Genomic DNA, 22,500 nt, shown 5'->3' on the forward strand with positions numbered 1-22,500 from the left:
ACTACTACTACTACTACTACTACTACTACTACTACTACTACTACTACTACGACTACTACTGCTACCACCCTAAATATATCATTAACTTTACTTTATATAATTTGGAGATATAATAAAATGTTGCAATGTTTCAAATGTTTATTTCTACTATTACTAGTACTACTACTACTACTACTACTACTACTACTACTACTACTACTGCTGCTGCTGCTACTTTGACTGATACTGCCACTCTTCCTCCTCCTCCTCCTCCTCCCTGTACTACCACCACCACCACCAACACAATCATCCCCACCACCACCACCACCACCACCACCACCACTAATCACCTCTTTTTCTTTCTCCCGCAGGTAAGCAAGGCGTCCACAGGTGTTTAAGTGGCACAGGTGACGTGAAACCTTAATCTGTTGGTCCCTCACAACAGGTAGTGCATGCAACAGGTCCTGCGTGGGCGCCCTATTCTCCTTTTTGGGGGAATGGAAACGGGAGAGACTGGGGAGAGGGTGGGAGAGGGGGGAGGCAGGCATGACGTGTGTGTGTGTGTGTGTGTGTGTGTGTGTGTGTGTGTGTGTGTGTGTCCATCTGTGTTTTTGTTCTGTTCTCACATCCTTTTCAGTGAATCTCGTGTGTGCTTCCTCTTATTTGCCACGTACACGCACACGCCACCACGGGATATACGTACACACACGCACACACGCATACATACACGCACACACACACGCACCCGCCACCCTCACTTCGGTAAATCAATAGAGGCTCTGGTGAGTTTCAGTTTTGGCGACGTCACCCTTTGCTTTGTACGTTTTCTGTGAGTGAAGCGCCTCAAAGAAAATGGAGGTAAACAGGCAGGAAAAAAGTGACTTAAAGGGGAAACACTAATATATCTGTCTTCTATATATTTATATTATACGTAGTAGACTGAGTGTCTGTTTTATTTTCTCTTTGTATGGGAAATGTTACGGTGAGTTTTTTGTTTTATTTGGTGTTGTATAGGTTTTGTTTTGTGTATTTTGTCTCTCTCTCTCTCTCTCTCTCTCTCTCTCTCTCTCTCTCTCTCTCTCTCTCTCTCTCTCTCTCTCTCTCTCTCTCTCTCTCTCTCTCTCTCTCTCTCTCTCTCTGTATACAAATAACAAAAATCCATCAACCCACCACATATTGCACGCGAGCACGCACACCTTGTAACACACACACACACACACACACACACACACACACACACACACACACACACACACACGGCTATATGAAGCGATGAATATTTTTAAAGAAACACGCGAGCGAGCGAACGAGCGAGAGAGAGAGAGAGAGAGAGAGAGAGAGAGAGAGAGAGAGAGAGAGAGAGAGAGAGAGAGAGAGACTTCCCTCACAACCTCACATCTTGAGCAATATTAACAACACCATTTCCTTTCATCTTCCCTCCTTGCTTTTACCTTCTCTCCCTCTCCTACCTGTATTTTTTCCCTCCCTTAGGTTCTTCCTATACTTTTCTCTTCCTCCTCCTCCTCCTCTTCCTTTTTTTTTCCTTCCTTCCTTTCTTCATGTTGTCTCCCTCCTTTGCGTTTCCTTTATTACCTTCTTCTCCATTCATGTCATTCTTACGTCCCTGTTTTGTAATGTTATTCCGTTTTTCTTGTGTTTTGTTGTTCCTTCCTTCATTTCATCCATCTCTTTTTCGTGTTTTCGCTCTTCCTTCATTCATTCATTCCATCTTTTTCTCCTTTCTGATGTACTTTCTTCTTCATTCATTTTTCGTTTTTCTTTTGTATTTTCCTGCTCCTTCTTTCATTTCTTTTATCATTTTTTCTTCCTTTCATTCATCCATCTTCTTGCGCATTTCGCTCTTCCTTTCTTACATCTTTTTCTTTCTTGTTGCATATCCCCTTTCATTGATTTCTTCTTCTTCTTTGTGTTATTTTCTTCTTCCTTTCATCGATCTCTTTCTTGTGTATTTCCCTCTTGTTTCCTTAATTTCTTTCATCATTTTCCTTGTTTATTTTTTTTCTACCTTCATGTCCATTCGTCTTTTTCTGTTTTCTTTTTGTGCTTTCCTCCTTCATTTCCTCCAATCTTTTTCCTTCTTTCTGAGTTTCCTTTCCTTCCCATTATCTCTTTTCCCTCCCGTCACAGTTTTGTCTCCAATACTTCTCTCCTTCCAATTCTTTCCTTCCCTCCCTCCCCCAGTCCCTCGTTTCCTCGCACAACCCCCTCCCCTCTCTTGGCTTCCCCAATACCTTTCTTTCCCTCCCTCCCTCTCCCTCTCCCTCTCCCTCTCTCCCTCCCTTCCTGGAAACACCTCGAGTCCTGCCTGTTATGTTTTAAGGGGGGAGGGTCGGCCAAGGTAAGCAGAGAGAGAGAGAGAGAGAGAGAGAGAGAGAGAGAGAGAGAGAGAGAGAGAGAGAAAGAGAGAGAGAGGTGGGAACAGGTGAGGTGAGAGGACCAGATGAGGACAGGTGGAGCTGTGACAGTAAGATAGGTGTGTGTGTGTTTGTGTGTGTGTGTGTGTGTGTGTGTGTGTGTGTATGTATGTGTGTGTGTGTGTGTGTGTGTGTGCAAATCAGCGGACAGGTGTGGGCAGGTAGACGGACAAACGGGACAGGTAAGTGAGTAAATTTGACAAGTGACGAGCCGTGCGTGTTAACTGTTAAGTGTGTGTGTGTATGTGTGTACGCGACGAGCATAATTGAGATGCATGTTTTCGGCACTGAGAGAGAGAGAGAGAGAGAGAGAGAGAGAGAGAGAGAGAGAGAGAGAGAGAGAGAGAGAGAGAGAGAGAGAGAGAGAGGTTTTGACAGGTAAATTGATAGGTATTACAGGTGAGATAAGGAGGCTGAAATTGAAAGGTGTTCCCTCATTTTGATTTTTTTATATTGTAGTAGTGACGATGATATTAAATTGTAGTGACTTGAATTTACTCTATTTATTGATTCATGCATAAAAAAAAAAAAAGGAATGAGAAGGCGGTAAAAAAGAGCGACTAGAGAGAGAGAGAGAGAGAGAGAGAGAGAGAGAGAGAGAGAGAGAGAGAGAGAGAGAGAGGTGCGCAGACGGGTTTTGAAGAGGATGGCGGCATGGGGGTGGGTGGGGCACTCTCTCTCTCTCTCTCTCTCTCTCTCTCTCTCTCTCTCTCTCTCTCTCTCTCTCTCTCTCTCTCTCTCTCTATGTTTACCCTCTATTCATCAACTTTAATCCGCAATTAGTTTTTGGTTTTCATTGGTTGCCCTTTTTTCCACTCAAAAAATGTGAATGCGGAATGCAGTGTTTTCAAAATAAGTGTCGGGGGGGCTAACCAACCCTTCAATTTTGAAATATTAACTCTCTTTCCTTAATTTCCATTGATTTTTGTGTAGGAGAGAGAGAGAGAGAGAGAGAGAGAGAGAGAGAGAGAGAGAGAGAGAGAGAGAGAGAGAGAGAGAGAGAGAGAGAGAGAGAGAGTCAATAAGTAGATGTATCCTGGGTTTTCACTTCTGTTGTCTTTGCTTTATTGTTGTTTATGCTTGTGTCTCGTATCATAATGTATAGGTAATGTGAACAGCAAGATTCCAAGAAGAAAAAGTATTGTTGGAGGTTGTCACTAGTATTGAGTTTGCATTATTGTTCTTAGTTGCGTCTCGTGTCGTGGTGAATAGGTAAATAAATGTGTGGACAGGAAGACAGGTGGAAATAGATATCTTTGTCTGTGTGTTTGTTTTTGGAAAGGTGTGGGTAACTTATATACGGGTAGAAAATAGGATCTTTCTCCACCTGTGTGTGTCTCTAAAGGTGCATGCTACGTATAAACAGTATTGATTAAAGACGGAAAGATATGCATGTTTTCTTTTTTGCTGTGTATTCAGGCGGAAGGTGCTGGTTAATTAAAAACAGGTGAACATATATTTCCTTTTCTTAGTGCTCAGGTGTAAAGGTGTACATAAATCACAAGTAAGTGGATATATACACTTTTCTATGCTGTGTGCTCAGGTGGAAGAGGTGAATAAATTAAAAGCAGGTAATATATGCTCTTCTTCATCACGTAATAGGTGTAGATAGATCAGAGACAGGTAAAGATACACACCTGTCCTTTGCTGTGAGTTCATGTAATAGGTGTAAGGAAATTTAAAGGTGTGAAGGTAATAGGTGAAAAAAAAAAATGAAAAAAATGAAAAGAAAAACACGCTATTCTGTTGCTTCATGTCAAGGTCGGTGCACTCATGAAAATAACGTATCGCTGCGGGGGACAATAACAACAACACTAACAACCACTACTATTACAACAACAGGCCAGTGTTCGTACAGTTATTTATAGAGCAAGCCATGTATCATAACTGTGTCTCCTCGTGGTGATGGTGGCAGCGTGCGGATGTTGCAAGAAAATGGCGATGGAGGAGGAGGTGGGGAGATGTAGTTTCGATTGATTGATTGATGTCTTTCATTCACAAGGGAGGAAAACATGGAATGGCAAAAATAAATGCAAAAGAAAGAACTGTTAATTATCTTCACTATAAAAAGAAACAAAAAAAAAGAGGCATTTCAGATTTGGAGATGCCTTGAAACTAGCAGATTCATTGACTGACTGACTGACTGAGTGATTGACTGATCGAGGGAGTGACTGACTGACTGACTTGCTGAGTGATTGATCGATCGAGGAAGTGACTGATTGACTGACTGACTGACTGATTGATCGAGGGAGTGACTGATTGACTGACTGACTGAGTGACTGATTGACTGACTGACTGAGTGGCTGATCGAAGGAGTGACTGACTGACTGGCTGAGTGAAGATAGCATCAGAAGAACGAGGCAATACTCGACTCGGTATTTAAAACATCACGCAACTTTAAAATGGATGACGCAGGACAGTGATCATTTTCAGTTTAAGAACATACGTAGTTTTTTTTTTTTTTTTTTGGGGGGGGGGCCATTTCATTGTTATTTTATTCCCTCAGGTGAGTAATGTCTAGAGAGAGAGAGAGAGAGAGAGAGAGAGAGAGAGAGAGAGAGAGAGAGAGAGAGAGAGAGAGAGTCTTTGGCAGTGCAATAGGGTAACTTTTCCACAAGCAGCCTTGTATGGGCCCAAAGGTTTATTACTGAGATTTTTTTGTTCTTTTGCGAATCATAGCGGCTGATGATGATAATAATGGTGACAGAAATTAAGATCAGTATTAAATGTACGTAGTAGAAGTTTGGGTTATACCAGGACGAAACGAACCTAATAACCTTTGAGAGAGAGAGAGAGAGAGAGAGAGAGAGAGAGAGAGAGAGAGAGAGAGAGAGAGAGAGAGAGAGAGAGAGAGAGAGAGAGAAAATAACATTGATAATTAGGAAGAAGATTATTATAAAGACTGATACGAACATTATTATTATAAAGAGTAAAAATTTGGTGGGTAAGGAGGAGCGAGCGTCCCGAGTCTCCTTCGCCACAGAGGAGTGTCATCTGGTGGCATTTCCCGCATTGATTGAGCTTCAACCTTTTCAGAAATGTTAAGAGAGCCGCACTGCTTCCCCCGCTGCCTGCCTGCCTGGCTTGAGTTAGTTTGGTTTGGCATGGCTTGGCTTGGCTTGGCTTGGCTTGGCTTGTGACTGGTTAGGTTAGGTTAGTTTTGGCTTCTCTTGGTTTGGTTTGTCTAGACTTGGCTAAGTTTGTCTTGTCTTGGCATGGCTTGGCTTGGCTTGGCTTGGGTGAATTTGCCCTGGCTTAACTAGACTTTGCTTGACTAGACTGCTCTTGAGTAGACTAGGCTTGACTGGACCTGCCTTGTCCTGTCTTGTTCTAGCTTGGTTTGGCTTGGCTTGGCTGGCGAAGACAAGACCACAGCACTCCTCCGTCAGACACCTGCTTAGTATTACGGCCGCGTTGGTCTGCAGGGCGCGGCACGAGACTCCAGGAAATACTAGTTCTGGAAATAGGTGCTCCCCCTCTGGCTGTGTCTGTGTGCGTCTGCGTCTGCGTGTGTGTACGTGTGTGCATCTGTCCTTACATTACCTGATAAAAAATAACATCTTCCATTAAGGACTCAAACATAAAAAAAAAACATACTTTTTTACCATAGTCTCACTGACAGAAACGCAAAAACCAAACACCCATGACTCAGAACAACAACAACAACAACAACAACAACAACAACAACAACAACAAAACATCACATACACAAACCACCTCAATATAACAAAACCTGACAAAAAAAAAAAAAAAAAAAAACTAAAATATACCTTCACCTTCTCACCCTCCCTTGCTCCTCAACCCAAAACTCCCCCATACGTAACTCACAACACAACCCAAACACGCACACAAACAAACAAAACCACATTAACATAACAAAACACACCTTCGTACAGCAAACCCCAACACTTTCCTTCCACCTCCTTATCCTGCCTCGCTCCTGTATCTTGACTCCCCCACCCTGAGTACCACACGTGCTATATACTCCGTGAAAAAAGGATTTGCCTCCGAGCCAGAAGAATGTAGAGACCTCCTTTCTCCGCCATTCGTGTATATGTGCTGGGAGAGGGAGAGGGAGAGAGGGAGAGGAAGGAAGGAAGGTGCCCTGAATTGTTGTGATCTTGCCACTCTGGCCCAAGTCGTTGCAAGGAGAGAGGGAGAGGGGGTAAGGTGGATGCAACAGCAGGAGGAGAAGGAAGAGTAAGAGAGGGAATCAAATGAAGAGTAGGAATAAATGGAAGGAATAAGATGGGGAATATTAGGGAGAGTAAGGGAAGAGGAATAAGACGGGGAGGAAGAAAAAGAAGTAGGAATAAGTAGAAGGAATAAGATTAGGAATATTTGGGAGTAAGGGGAGGAATAGAAGAGGGATAAGAGAAGAAGAGGAGGGATAGGATGAGGAATAAGAGGAAGAAGAAAAAAATAAGAATAAAAATAAGAAGAGGAGAAGGAAGAGGAGGAATAACATTAGGGAAACAACTAGGAAAAGGAGAAACAGGAAGAGCAGTAAAATAGAGAGGAAAGGAAGAGAAGAGACGGAGAAGGAGAGAAAACCCCTCCATAGACATCTGTTTCACTTTTACCCTCTCTCTAGTAACGTATTGCTGTGTTAGTCACGTGTCCATCAACGTTTGGCGCTGACCTTGACGTGAAGGTAAAAAGGCCACCTGACCTCACCTGGCGGCCGCATGTGAAAGGGAAACCTGCGGCTATTTTGAACAGGTGAGAAAAGGTTAGGTTAACTTTAATTTGAGTTCTAGAAGGAAACGAGAGGTCGAAGGGCGTAACCCCGACCGTACTAACCTCCAGTGGTGTTCCTCTCTCTCTCTCTCTCTCTCTCTCTCTCTCTCTCTCTCTCTCTCTCTCTCTCTCTCTCTCTCTCTCTCTCTCTCTCTCTCTCTCTCTCTCTCTCTCTCTCTCTCTCTCTCTCTCTCGCTCCGCTCCCTCCTCTCACTATCTTTTTTTGTGGCAGATAAAGTGGAAGCAACAGGATTATAATCGTTTTAAGTTGTTGCTCTTTTTTTTTCTCTCTTTTAGTCTCCTTTCTCTTTCTCTCTTTAAAGCTTTCCCTTCCTACTCTCTCTCTCTCTCTCTCTCTCTCTCTCTCTCTCTCTCTCTCTCTCTCTCTCTCTCTCTCTCTCTCTCTCTCTCTCTCTCTCTCTCTCTCTCTCTCTCTCTCTCTCTCTTTTCCTTGATGGTATTTATACCTGGACTTTATGGGTCTTCGATCCTTATATTACCCCTTGTACGGATTTACTTGATTAACTCTCTCTCTCTCTCTCTCTCTCTCTCTCTCTCTCTCTCTCTCTCTCTCTCTCTCTCTCTCTCTCTCTCTCTCTCTCTCTCTCTCTCTCTCTCTCTCTCTCTCTCTCTCTCTCTCTCTCTCTCTGGATAATTATTGCCCTATACTGCATCCAAACACGCGTAATTGGATATGGCATGGCAGGGCTTGAGGGGAAAACGCACGTGATTGGTCGCCTGGGTGGGAGCGGGCGTCAGGGGGCGGGGCTTAGGAGCATGAGGGAGGGGCTTCTCCGCCAAGTAAGTCTGAATGCACTGTGACTGTATTTATTTGAGTGAGATTGTTTGGGAAGCTCCGTGTATGTCTGCGTGTGTGTGTGTGTGTGTGTGTGTGTGTGTGTGTGTGTGTGTGTGTGTGTGTGTGTGTGTGTGTGTGTGTGTGTGTGTGTGTGTGTGTGTGTAGTACCCCAGGCGGTGATACGTGAATAAGACATGACGCAATAAGTTTTCCTGGTCCGATAGAGAGAGAGAGAGAGAGAGAGAGAGACAGAGAGAGAGAGAGAGAGAGAGAGAGAGAGAGAGAGAGAGAGAGAGAGAGAGAGAGAGAGAGAGAGAGAGAAGGGAGGGCGGATAACAATAGTATTGGTAAACCATGAAACAGAGAGACTAGCAGACCGACCGAGTAACCAACAGATTGACCAACAGTTACACACACACACACACACACACACACACACACACACACACACACACACACACACACACACACACACACACACACACACACACACACACACACACTTACATAGTTGAGAGAAAAACTACTTTTTTCGTTATCGCTTTTAGATTATTCGTTATTTCCACACTTATTTCCTTGTTTATTTTATGTATTGTTCTCATCGCCACATTGAAACTAAAAAAAAATACGAGGAGCTACATAAAGCCATCACTCCGTTACTATTACAATTATTAATTATTACTCTTATGATGACTTGTGTGGCCAACTCGATTTTTATGTAATTCGACTCTAGCCAAGGAATACAAAAAGGTAGAAAAAAAAGGTCCATTTAAAGAGCCAGTCCCTAAAGAGGAGAGCCTAAAGGATTTTCCAAAATTAGGGGAGAACTGCAGAGAGAGAGAGAGGGAGGGAGACAAAAAACTAATTAACTGAGCTGCCTTTTGGATCAGAAGGTGATTAGACCACACCTCAAATACCTGGAAGTCTTAAATCGTTCACTTCATATAAAAAAGTGCTTATCTACACCCTTGTTCAGTCCATTCACACTGTAAGGTCTCCAGGCGTGGAGAGGCTCTTAGAGTGAACGAGAAGGCAGTGCTCATACGGCCTAAGATAACCTCGTGAAGAAAATGACTGGAATTGGTTCATAGAAAAGGGATAGTACAGAAGAATAACCTTGATTTGTGTGTGTTTAATGTTCTTACGTTTTCTTTAATTTAGAGAAAATATGAAGTGCAATTTTAAAGTGATTTTGAAAGAGAATTTGATTTGATTTGTACGTGTTTAGTGTCAGCTTCGTTTTCTTTTACTTTAGAGAAAATATGAGGTGCAGTTTTAGAGTGATTTTGAAAGACGTTACTTACAAAACGCTAGATCAAGAAGTGAAGAACTTTCATCGCCTGTAGTATTCTAAAATTGCACAAGAAACGTAATGCTTGTATGGCTTTAAGATTAATGGAGATCTAATGCGAAAGAGGAGAGTTGTTGTTTCCGTAAGAAAGAGATGGTACAGAATATGGCTGCAGTGGGTGTGACTGAGAAAAGCGCAGAAAATGAACGGGTTTGAGAGCACAGACTTTCAGAACCTGGAGCTTGGTGTCATTACCATTCGAAAGTAGATACGACAAAGTGTGAGAGAAGGCTAGGTTTTTTTCTTTCTTTCTTGATTATTATTATTTTGTTGTTTAGGCATGTCAAGAAGGGCAATAAGGCATATCTAGGGGGAGGAGGATGCTTGAAGTAGATGAACCCAGCAATAGAGAAAAAGACCTAAGAGAATGTTTATAAATGAAAGAAGACCTGAGGAAGACACAAAGACCAAGTGCACATGAGAAAGTTAATCCACCTCTAACGGGACCAGCCCAAAGAAGATAACATGTCCTATATTTTACATGTACAGGAGAGTATAAGCCTATAGAAAATAAGGCACCTTTTTCCTCATTGTCCTGAAACGTTAATATAGCAAGCCTTTGTGTCCCTTTCTACCTCCCTGTGTACTGTAGCCTCCCGTTACCCTCCTCTCGCCCTTCACTGCCGGGACCTCCTTGCCAACTGCACCTTTGTAACATCACTGGCTCAGAAGTATAGTAAAAAAATTGTCCGGATATTTATTCTTTAAGTCCAAGTATTTTAAGTATGTGGTGTTCCTTTGATCTCTGCTACACGTGTCGTTCAGCGCAGTCAGGTTTGCAATGTTTGGTGCTGTTATTGTTTTGTCGCTTCTTCTGTTAATATTGCTGCTGCTGCTGCTGCTGCTGCTGCTGCTGCTGCTACAAAGAGAAATTTTGCTGATGTGGGGTTGAATTTTAAGGCGTTTCAAGACGAGTAAGCGTCTGAGATAAAGTGAAGAGGGCCGTGGGGCGTGGGCAGTCTTTTGTCCTTCCCTTGAGTTGTAGAGGCTGATAACAACAACAACAGCTACTGCTGCTGCTACTACTACTACTACTACTACTACTACTACTACTACTACCATCACCACAACTACCACCACCACTACTACAACAACAACAACAAACTACTACTACTACTACTACTACTTCTATCACCACCACTATCACCACTACCACTACCACCACCACCACCACTACCACTACCACCACCACCACATCTACTACTACTACTACTACTACTACTGGATTTTTTTCAGTGTTCTTGTTACCCTAGACCAAAATCCCTAACACAAAAAACTACTCTTACCACTACTGCTATCACCACCACCACCACCACCACCACCACCACCAATCTTCCCTAGCTGGTCTTGGGAGGGGAGAAGAAAAGAAAGGGACTATTGGACATCTGGTCTGATCACGGGCTAATCCTAACGAAGGTTCAGTTGTGTGTCTTCTCGACCTCTCCACTCCGTCCAATATGTGAGGGACTGGGACTAACACTTATTATCTCCGTGTCCTGTTGTGTTTCCTCCTCCTGCTCCTCCTCCTCCTCCTCCTCCTCCTCCTCCTCCTCCTCCTCCTCCTCCTCCTCTTCTCTCTTCTTTTTCTTCGCGTTTGAATACTGTGTTGCTGAAGTTTTTTTTTTTTTTTTTTTTTTACGTGTAAGATGATGGATGGGTGTGCGTTCATTGTGTTCAAAATAGTGTTATAACTTTTACTTTTTATTTGTTTATTTTCTTTCTTTCTTTATTTTTATCTTTATTGATTTGATTTTGTTTATTTATGTATTTTATTTATCTATCTATTCATTTGTTTGTTTGTTTGTTTATATACTAATTTATTTTTTTGTGAGCATGTGCAAGAATAACACGTGGTCCATCTTTATGTTCAAACTGTATAAAGTTGAAGCCTTTTGAACGTGGAAATGAGCTTGTGGTTCCTTTCTCTTCAAATCATGTGGCTTTGAACTCTTTTGGAACTCTCGAATCCTCTTTATATTCAAATCGCATGGCTTTGAATCCTTTATAGAAGTCTTGGATTTTCTTAATGTTCACATTGTATGACATCAACCATTATATAACTTTCGAATATTCTTTATAGTCAAATCGCCTGGCTGTGAACACTCTAGAACCATTGAATCCTTTTTATATTAAGATTGTGTGACTTTGAACACTTTTTAGAACTTAATCCTCTTTACACGCAGACAGTAAAGCATTCAAACCTTAATAAGAACTCCTGAATCCTCTCTGTCAAAACCTGTGTGCCATCGAAACCTCTTATGAAACTTTGAAAAGAAACAAAAAAGCATCTGATTCCCTTCACACTGAAAGGAGAAAAACCAATAAATAACACACGGTCAGCAGTACCTTTGAATGTAGCCTGGTCTTCCATTAGGGTTGTGAATCTTATACTTGACACATTCTACCTGGGCTTATGATTCTGTCTCTGTTTGGGTTACGTAAGGAGACTTGTATTGAAGTGTTCAGTGTTGGGTTAGTATCTTCACTTGCTGTACTAAATGGGGCGTTTGAATAGTGGTGATAATGAAAACGACAGGTGTGTGTGTGTGTGTGTGTGTGTATGTATGTGTGTGTGTGTGTGTGTGTGTGTGTGTGTGTGTGTGTGTGTGTGTGTGTTTATTTGAGGTCATCTTTTTAAACCTTCCTGCCTTGTTTCTTTCTTTTCTTCCCTGCTTTTTTTCATCTTTCCTTCCTTCCTTCCTTCCTTCCTTCCTTCCTTCCTTCCATCCATGGTTCCTTCATCCTTTTCTACCTTCCCTGTGGACACCAATTTCAACCAACGATAAACACTTAAAGACTTCAGATTTTTATGAGATTCTGATGAGCATATTATTTATTTCATGCATATCTCTCTCTCTCTCTCTCTCTCTCTCTCTCTCTCTCTCTCTCTCTCTCTCTCTCTCTCTCTCTCTCTCTCTCTCTCTCTCTCTCTCTCTCTCTCTCTCTCTGACAATACCAGTTACAATGCGACCTATTAGCGTGGGTGCTATGTACTTGAGTGGCGGGCATTCACGAAGGACACAGGCGCGGGGGACACAGTAGTACGTCGATTTTGGCCTGTACTGCATGGGCGGGTCCTTGTATGCTCCTCCATCGTCTTTAAATTCATCCTTCTCAACTCTCTTTGTCCTTGGAGCGTGTATGTGTTATGCTACCCAACGCTCCTTGCCCTTGAGTTTCTATGTGTTCAATTTGTCTATGGTATTCAATTATCTTTTGTCATTTGAGATATCTATAGTACTCAAGAGATTCATTCTTCTCGACTCTCTTTGTCCGAGCCTCCTTGTCCTTGAGTCTACGTGTGTATTCAATTTTTCTGTGGCATTTGAGACTCTTTTGTCGCTTGAAGAATTAATATTACTACTTTTACTCCTTAGCCAATTAATATTTTTGAACTTTATTTGTCCTTAGGAGCGTGTATGCTGTTCAGTCCTTGTCTCTGAATCTATATGTTACATCCTTCTTCTCTCCCTATACTATTCGACTCTGTTTTGTCATTTAAAGTATCTATATTTCATCTCAATAGATTCATTTTCTCAACTCTCTATTCTTGAATCTATTTATCTGTTTAGCTATTTCTAGGTCTCTATACTATTTGATCATGTTTTGTCGTTTGACACCTCAATAGATTCTTCTTTCTTCTTAACCTTCTTTGTCCTTGGCGTGCTATCCAACTGTCCTTGAATCTACTTGTACAACTCTTCAATTCTCTTCCTCTTTGCTCTTGAAAGCACCCATTTCTAGTTCGACTTGGTTCCCCTTGAAAGCTTGAGTTCTACTTGGCCTTGAAAACATCTGTCTTATATTTGAAGCGGCGCTACATGACCTTCTTTTGGTGGCTCCTTAAAGTTCAACCAGTCAGTCAGTTTACCAGTCAGTCAGTCAGTCATTCTGTCAGTCAATCAGTCAATCAGGCTGTCTGTCAGTCAATTAGTCAATCAATTAACCAGTCAGTCAGTTAGGCAGGTAGTCAGCTAGTCAGTTAATCAGTTAGTCATTCAGTCAGTGAGGTAATTAACAGTCACTCACTCACACAGTCAGTCAGTCAGTCAGTCAGTCAATCTGTCAGTCTTATTTTCCAAAGCAATACAGTACAGATTGAACAAAAGAATACAGTAATACACGCTTTCATACTACCACACTCAGGAATCATGTAGTTACCCGAAGCTACACCTGTATGTCTATAATTACCCGCGCCTTACCTGCCCGGGTCATCTAAATTTATCGGGGTGCAGTCCCTTTAAATCCGATGCTCACCTGTGCAGCTCATCCAGGCACCATAGTAATACACTCACACTGACACTAATACAGCCGCTACTTATTATTAACTTGTGTATTAAGCTTATTGAAATACAACTGCCAATTTCCCACTTGTACGTGTTTCACTGAGAATGGAATACATTTTTTTTACTAATACATTTATACATTAATACTGATGTACACAGTAATACACCTGTTGTTTGTTATGTTCTTTTTATTCTTCTGTAGCTGAAAAAGGGGAAAAATAACTAAGCCCTTATTTAAGCATTTATTTATTACAGTCTCTTAAATAGCTCTGCAGACGAAAAAAAATAACCTAGTCCTTTTTTTTAGACATTCATTTTCTATAGCGTCTCTTAAAGTCCTGTAGCCGAGAAAAAGCAAAAAAATGACTAGGTTTCCTTTTTAAACACTCATTTATTTTCGTCTCTTAAATAGTTTTGTAGCTGAGGAAAAGAAAAATATCCCAGCCTCTCTTTTTTCTGCGTCCTTACAGTGTTCAGAGCGTCGTGATTCTTAAAACGATTTGTTCTTTTTATCATTGCTATTATTCAGAGGCCGCTCAGATTATTTGTCTCATCTTCGTGGGTAACTTTCCTCATTGGTGATGCGGAATCCTAGTTCAGCCACCACTAGAATCTGAAAAACACACTTGAAAACCACGATATCTTACGATAGAAAGTGATTTGGCTTCTCTCCAGGTTCTCCTATCTCCTACTCTCTCTCTCTCTCTCTCTCTCTCTCTCTCTCTCTCTCTCTCTCTCTCTCTCTCTCTCTCTCTCTCTCTCTCTCTCTCTCTCTCTCTCTCTCTCTCTCTCTCTCTTACGGAGGAAGGGAAGACGGCACTTTTTTATATTATATTTTTATTCTTATTTAGATTAATCAATTTTTTTATATTTTTTTGTTGAGTAATCTCTATGACACACACACACACACACACACACACACACACACACACACACACACACACACACACACACACACACACACACACACACACACACACACACACACACACACACACACACACACACACACACACACACACACACACACACACACACACACACACACACACACACACGCCAAAACACGGAATACGGGTCTTAACAGAAGAGCCCGAAGGACAACCCTAAGCATGGCAGTAAAATGACTTAAAAAACCACTCGCAGTAAATAAAATCTCTTGAAAACGCTGAAAAATTTGTCCCTAATACTCATACTTTAAACTCTATGTAGTAGCTTAGTCATAAATACACACCTTAACATTAGCAACAACAACCGCAGCAGTAAAAAGGCTAGGAATTGCTAACCACTCGAAGAAAAGCTCCCTTAAAAACGTATAGGAATTTGGTCGCAATACTCGTACTTTAACTGCAGGCAATAGCTCAGTCATCCTCCCCGCCTGTGGTGCCTCGATGGCTGTAAAGGGGGAAGGTAATCTAATTTGCGAAGCCTCTCCTCGTACTATATAATATAAAGACTTCCCCGATTCCCAGGCCCCGTGGAATTCATTTGGCCGCATTTCTTTGTTGAGCCTTCTGTGGGGAATTGAAGTCTACTTACATGCTGACTCCGAAAAAAAAAAAAATGATGATAGGTAAATAGAGCAAATTAATAGATGAACAGAAGTAAATACATAGATAATCAAATATATTGTAAGACTTATCCTGCTACGCTGTAAATACATGGACACGTGGACAGAAGCAGGGCACAAAAACTATTAACAAAAAATAGTAATAGAAAAAAATAATTTTTCTTCCATAAAAGAAACCGAAGAACCAAAGACGTCAGCGTAGTTATTTCTGAGGTGTCTGGAAACTCCTCTTTTGAAACACACATATGAAGAAAACACACTTTCTAGTATTACAGGAAATTTTAACTGCACTTGTCATTACCTTACCTCACCTCATCTTACTTACCTTATCTTATCTTATCTTACCTTACTTTACCTAACCTAACCTAACCTAACCCAACCTAACTTAACCTTATCTAACCTTACATAACCTAACCTAACCTAACCTTACCTAACCTAACCTTACCTAACCTAACCTTATCTAACCTAACCTAACCTTACTTTACCTTACCTTATCTTACTTTACTTTAGCTTAACCTAATGACAAGTAACATTACAGACCATTTTAACTACACTTCCCAAAAACTACTCAAATCACAAGCTTTTACTTTTTTACTAACCAGTTTCTTTGATCCAGCATTACTTATCCTCTGTCTTTCATGAGGATCACAAAAACTTCTGTTTGTTCCTCCTTTGTGTTCCTTTGTGCATCGATCACCCATACAGTGTCCCCAGACAGGCAGGCAAAGTGGTGGGCCAGGTATATAGCGGTGCGGGTGACAGGTGGGCGGGACACATGATACAGCCAGGTGTAAAGTGACATGCAGCTGGCGAAGAATGCCTTAACCTAACCTAACTCTACCTTACCTTGCCTTGTCTTGCCTTGACTTGCCTTGCCTTGCCTTGCCTTGCCTTGCCTTCCCTTCCCTTGCCTTGCCTTGTCTTGTCTTGTCTTGCCTTGCCTTCCCTTGCCTTCCCTTGCCTTGTCTTGCCTTGCCTTGCCTTGCCTTGCCTTGCCTTGCCTTGCCTTGCCTTGCCTTGTCTTGCCTTGCCTTGCCTTGCCTTGCCTTATCTTGCCTTGCCTTGCCTTGCCTTGCCTTGCCTTGCCTTGCCTTGCTTCCCTTGCCTTGCCTTGCCTTGCCTTGCCTTACTTTATCTTATCGTACTGTACTTTTTTTTTTCACCCTAACCTAACACTATCCTAACTTACTCTGTCGTAACGTAACCTAAATGCTTTCTACTCTGAACTAATTTAACCTATCCTAACTTAATCTAACATAACCCTCACCTTATTTGGTTTTCACCTCATCTAACTTAACCTAACTTAAATTACCTTATCATTCACACAATCTTACCTGACGTTTACCTAACCTACGTGACTTAACCTTACTTAATTTTTATTTCACTTAACCTAACCTTATTGTATCTCAAGCTAACCTAACTTAACCAGACATATGCACTCACACTACAAGGAGAGACAGAAAAAGGGAAAGGAAAAAAGTTGTTCCTTCGTTCTAAGATGCTTATTTTTCTTTCTGACTCATTCTTCCTTCCTGATTTGACCTTTGACCTTTCCACCCGCGTGAGCTGAGGTTAGGTTCGGACGGGATGTTTCTGTTGCCTCGCTAGCCCCGGTCTTTTTTTTTTATTCTCTCTCTCTCTCTCTCTCTCTCTCTCTCTCTCTCTCTCTCTCTCTCTCTCTCTCTCTCTCTCTCTCTCTCTCTCTCTCTCTCTCTCTCTCTCTCTCTCTCTCTGTGTTTTCTTTGGTTTATTTTTTTGTATTATTGTCTTGTGGTTTCTATATATTTATTTTTTTCTTTCCTGTTTTTTGTTGTTGTTTTGATTACCGTTATTTTATTTTTATTTTATGTTTCGTTGTTGCGTTTGTCGTTTTAATCTTCAACAACAACAACAACAACAACAACAACAACAAGGAAATAGCAAAAAAATAAATAAATAAAACCATAAAATTAAAACAAATATAACATTGAAACTAACCCTTGTCCATTCTCTCTCTCTCTCTCTCTCTCTCTCTCTCTCTCTCTCTCTCTCTCTCTCTCTCTCTCTCTCTCTCTCTCTCTCTCTCTCTCTCTCGTGTGATGACGACTGTCTAGTTTTACGAACAATGAATGTTTTTGAACGAACGTGTTATGCTTTTTAATGCTGCTTTGTGACGCACGTTGTTGTTGTTGTTGTTGTTGTTGTTGTTGTTGTTGTTGTTGTTGTTGTTGTTATCATTATTATTATTATTATTATTATTATTATTATTATTATTACTATTATTATTATTATTATTATTATTATTATTATTATTATTATTATTATTATTATTATTATTATTATTATTGGTTACTGTAACGATTCCGTGTGTGTGTGTGTGTGTGTGTGTGTGTGTGTGTGTGTGTGTGTGTGTGTGTGTGTGTGTGTGTGTGTGTGTGTGTGTGTGTGTGTGTCGGTAAATGTTTGCTTAGTCGAGGAAGAAGAGGAGGAGAAGAAGGAGGAGGAAGAGGAGGAGGAGGAGCAGCAGGAGGAGGAGGGAGAGGAGTCTAGTTAGTAAAAGGAGTGGAAGAGGGAGGAAAGAGAAGGCGAATCATAACTCTCTCTCTCTCTCTCTCTCTCTCTCTCTCTCTCTCTCTCTCTCTCTCTCTCTCTCTCTCTCTCTCTCTCTCTCTCTCTCTCTCTCTCTCTCTCTCTCTCTCTCTCTCTCTCTCTCTCTCTCTGCATTCGCTTGTGGGAGGCATTTTACCTCACCTAGCTTCCTCCCTTCTCCCCTTCCTCTCCCTTCCCTCCCCAACCCTCTCATCCCCAACCGTAGGCTTTAGAACAAGGGAGGGGGAGGGGACAGAGGGGAAGAGGAGTGGGGGCGTCATTTTAAAGTCAATGCTCTCATCCCCTTTTCCTCCCCCCCCCCACTTCCCCTTCTGTACTTCCACTCCCCCTCCTCCCCCTCCTGCTCCTCCCTCCATTCCATTCCTTTTCTATAAAATCTATTTCCTTTTTCCTTCCCTTTTTCCCTCATAACTTATATTTTCAGTGGAACAATATCATGATCATAAGAAGGCGGGTTTGGAACTATCCTCGTTATGTATGGCTCTCTCTCTCTCTCTCTCTCTCTCTCTCTCTCTCTCTCTCTCTCTCTCTCTCTCTCTCTCTCTCTCTCTCTCTCTCTCTCTCTCTCTCTCTCTCTCTCTCTCTCTCTCTCTCTCTCTCTCTCTCTCTCAAGGTGTGTAGCTTCTTCAGGTAATTATGCCCTTGTGTCAGGTGTTAAGGGAGCGAGTTTGCGTGATAGATTGCTTCACGCCTCCTCCTCCTCCTTCTCCTCCTCCTCCTCCTCCTCCTCCTCTTCCTCTTCCTCTTCCTCTTCTTCTTCTTCTTCTTCTTCTTCTTCTTCTTCTTCTTCTTCTTCTTCTTCTTCTGCTTTCCCTTCCTTCTTTTCTTACTTTTCTTCCATTTCTGCCTCCTTGTGTTTCTTCACTTTTGTTGTCGTTCTTCGTTTTCTTCCTTTGCTTGTCCTTCCTTCTCCTTCTTGTCCTCTCTAACCTCTTTCTTCTTTTCTCCTCCTCCTCCTCCTCCTCCTCCTCCTCCTCCTCCTCCTCCTTGTCTGAGTCCTTGTTCGCGTCCTTTCCTCTCTCCTTGTGTTTTATTCTGGGCACACCTTTACACACACACACACACACACACACACACACACACACACACACACACACACACACACACACACACACACGCACACGCACGCACAAGCACACGCACGCAGGGTCAGGTCAGGGAGACTACTTGGTTATCGGAGGCAAAGCAAGGAAGGAAAGGTGGGGAGGCTGTGGGGCGGGGCTGCCGGGGCGGGGCGGGGCGGGGCAGCGGGACCGGCGCCCCCCGATGCCAGGCAGACTCAGTTGCTGGTGTTCTGTCGTGTCGGCTGGCCGCCCTCCGCTGCCCACCCGACCGCCGCCCATGTGAGGGTTTTGGTGAGCCCAGTGCCCACCGCCCCCCCGCCCTGGACTGTGGCCCCCCAACCCACGCCAGGGGCAACCTCGCGCACCCCCCAGCCGCCCCCCAACCTCTGGAAACGCGGCAAATAACGGACGCCGGGGGTTTTGAGTTCGAGACGGGCGTCCGCTCTCGCTCACGCCCCCCACCTCCCCCTCCGTCCCTCCTCCCTTACTCCTACACCAGCGGTACTGCTTCCTGCTGCCTCCTGCTGCCTTCTGCTGCGTCCTCCGCCACCGCCACGCCTGTCATGGGCCGCCCCGAGTGGTGGTTTGGGGCGCGACTTACCAAGTGCTTTGTGTGTGTGTGTGTGCGTGTGTCTGTGTGTGTCTCTGTCTGTGCATGTCTGTGTGTGTGTGTGTGGAAGGTTTCGCTTCGTGACTCCTCGAATCGCGTCTCGGAGCTTCGTTTCGCTTTCCTTTGTGTCGAATTCGGTAGTCTAAGTTTCAAAGGCTGCCTTTCTTCTTAATACTTTTTTTTCCTTGTCTTATACCTTCCAGTGTTCATCATCATCATCATCATCATCATCATCATCATCATCGCCAATTGTTGCTTTTAGTGGTAGTCGGTGTTGTAGTGGTGGTTCTAGTAGTGGTGGTTGTAGTAGTGGTAGTGGTAGTGGTAGTAGTGGTAGTGGTGAATCATGCTGGTCTCCTACATGTTCGAAAAAGGAGAGAGAGGGAGAGGGAGAGGCAAGAAATACTCCAGTTTAAAGTCTATTTGTTTATATTCCTCAGTTTATTATTAAATTATTCATCACTCGAAGGATAATAAGAAAAAAAAAACTATCGATATATCCTCCTTCCTCTTCCTCCTCGTCCTCCTCCTCCTCCTCCTCCTCCTCCTCCTCCTCCTCCTCCTCCTCCTCCTCCTCCTCCTCGTCTTCCTCGTCCTTCTGTCTCGAGGAGCACCAGAACAGAAAATTGTTCAAAGAAAATGGATGTGAAGAGATACTGAAAGAGAAAATATACGTGGTGGAGGAGGAAGAGCCGATGGAGGGAAGTGGAGGAGAAGGAGGAGGAGGAGGAGAAGTTAGTGTATTCTCCTCCTGGGCAGCGAGTATTGGGCAGAAGCTCCTTGCATTGTGTTAGGATATAAACTACATCTTGTAATTATTTCTGTTTTGTTTCCCTCCCGTCGTAAAGTTTTTATTTCTCCATCCTTCTCTCTCTCTCTCTCTCTCTCTCTCTCTCTCTCTCTCTCTCTCTCTCTCTCTCTCTCTCTCTCTCTCTCTCTCTCTCTCTCTCTCTCTCTCTCTCTCTCTCGCAGTGTCCGTTTTCTCTTGCCTTCCTTCCTTTCATTCCTTCATTCATCCCGTTTTCCTTCCATCTCTCTCTCTCTCTCTCTCTCTCTCTCTCTCTCTCTCTCTCTCTCTCTCTCTCTCTCTCTCTCTCTCTCTCTCTCTCTCTCTCTCTCTCTCTCTCTCTCTCTCTCTCTCTCACCCCCTGCTTCCTACCTTGCCTCCTTTCCTCTCACCCTCCCTCCCTCTCTCCCCCCACTCCCTCCCTCCCTCTCCCTCTCTCTCACCCCCTCCCTCCGTCCTGCCTTCCTCCAATAGCGGCATCTGGCAACTTCATAACCGTTTCAAGATGTGAATTTGAATTCGTATTTCCAACGGATTTCAAGGTGCCGATTCTGCTATTTTTGCACTTTTCTCAATCTTCATCTGTGTGTCATCCCTGATTTTTTTTTTCGTGTCACTTTCTCTTTTCTTTTTCCTTTTCCTCACTTTTTTTCTTTTTACTTGTTCACGTTTGAGTTTCTTTCGATTTTGAGTTATTTTTAGGTGTTAGGTAACCTTTTTTGTGGGGGTGTTTTGCGGGGGACTTTACTCTCTCTCTCTCTCTCTCTCTCTCTCTCTCTCTCTCTCTCTCTCTCTCTCTCTCTCTCTCTCTCTCTCTCTCTCTCTCAGTAAGCTAAAATCACCATTTTTTTCTTTCTTTTTTTTCATTCTTGTTCTAATTCAAGATTGCCGCCTATTTTCAGTTAAGATTTTTCAATTTTTTTTTTTTTTTTTTGCTGTTTATTGATATTTATAACTTGCGCTTTACTCTTCTTTTTTTTTTTATCGGCTGCGTTACTTTTTTTTTCGTATTTTTTCGTGAATTTTTCCGTCAGTATTTTTTCGTCTATTCTTTCCTTCTTATTGTGTCTATTTGTCTGTCCGTCTGTTTTAATCTTTGTCTTTCTGTCTGTCTGTCTGTCTGTCCATCTCTCTGTCTGTCTGTCGTTCCTTCCATCTCTGTCTGCCTGTTTTTCCGTCCACCTCTATCTCTGTCTGTTTTAGTCGGATTTCTGTCCTTCGTCCGTCCGTCTTTCTCTCTTTTTACCTGTATTTGTCTGTTTGTCTCCCTGTCTGTCTGTCCGTCTGTCTGTTTTAGTCCTTCTGTCTTTGTCTTTCCGTTCTTGTCTGTGTCTGTCTGTCTGTCGTAGTCTTTCTGTCTATCTCTGCCTGTTCATCCTGTCAGTCTGTCTATCATACACGCTCTGTCTGTCTATCTGTTTTACGAGCTCTTAGTCTGTTTATCTCTCTCTCTCTCTCTCTCTCTCTCTCTCTCTCTCTCTCTCTCTCTCTCTCTCTCTCTCTCTCTCTCTCTCTCTCTCTCTCTCTCTCTCCCCGGGTTTCATTTCGTCGTCTGTGTGCTCGCGTTACAAAGTCGAGATTCTGTCCCCCGGGAGTTTATAAATGCCTCGACCTTCCTTGTTTTTCACTCACTCCGGCACCAATTTGTCGTCTTTTGTATTCCCGTCCTCCACTGCAGCGGCTGTCTTGAGTCACTGATAGCGCGGCGGTAGTTGTAGTTGTAGTTGTCGTAGTGGTGGTTGAGGTGGTAGTGGTTGTGGTGGTAGTGGTAATGGTGGTGGTAGTAAGAGTAATGATTGTTTGTGGTTGTTGTTGTTATTGTTGTTCCTGTTGTTGTTGTTGCTGCTGCTGCTGTTGTTGTAATAGTACTGGTAGCAACGGTAACAACAGAAAGACGTTAATAGCGGATGTAACAGCAGTAGCAGCAGCAGTAGTAGTAGTGACAGCAGCGGCAGTGACAGCAACAGCAACACAAATCCATCATTGCCACATACAAGCAAACATCAACAACTTCATTACACACACACACACACACACACACACACACACACACACACACACACACACACACACACACACACACACACACACACACACACACACACACACACACACACTAAACCTTTAAATAACTAACAACAACTACTAACAAATTTCAAAGGATCTCAAAGGTGTCTGGCAGTGGTAGTGGTGAGAGAGAGAGAGAGAGAGAGAGAGAGAGAGAGAGAGAGAGAGAGAGAGAGAGTGCATTGATAGACTAACATTCGTAACAAGACCCAGTGATACAACA

The 22,500-nt window shown here is 42.8% G+C and overlaps 1 protein-coding gene across 5 annotated transcripts in view; it reads left to right on the forward strand.

Annotated features, from left to right (window-relative positions):
- LOC135088696 (solute carrier family 4 member 11-like) overlaps positions 1-22,500 on the forward strand; it is a 204,083-nt gene that overhangs the window by 64,607 nt on the left and 116,976 nt on the right. The window contains exon 1 of one of the 5 annotated variants that reach the window (XM_063983654.1): positions 19,030-19,092. The exons of 3 other annotated variants lie outside the window; for them this stretch is intronic. The gene's annotated coding sequence lies outside the window, so the exon portion shown is untranslated. Of the gene's footprint in view, positions 1-19,029; positions 19,105-22,500 lie in introns of those variants that run through there. One more of the 5 variants, XM_063983655.1, reaches the window with a different exon arrangement.

The sequence above is a fragment of the Scylla paramamosain genome, chromosome 31, assembly GCF_035594125.1.
Source record: "Scylla paramamosain isolate STU-SP2022 chromosome 31, ASM3559412v1, whole genome shotgun sequence".
Lineage (NCBI taxonomy): Eukaryota > Metazoa > Arthropoda > Malacostraca > Decapoda > Portunidae > Scylla > Scylla paramamosain.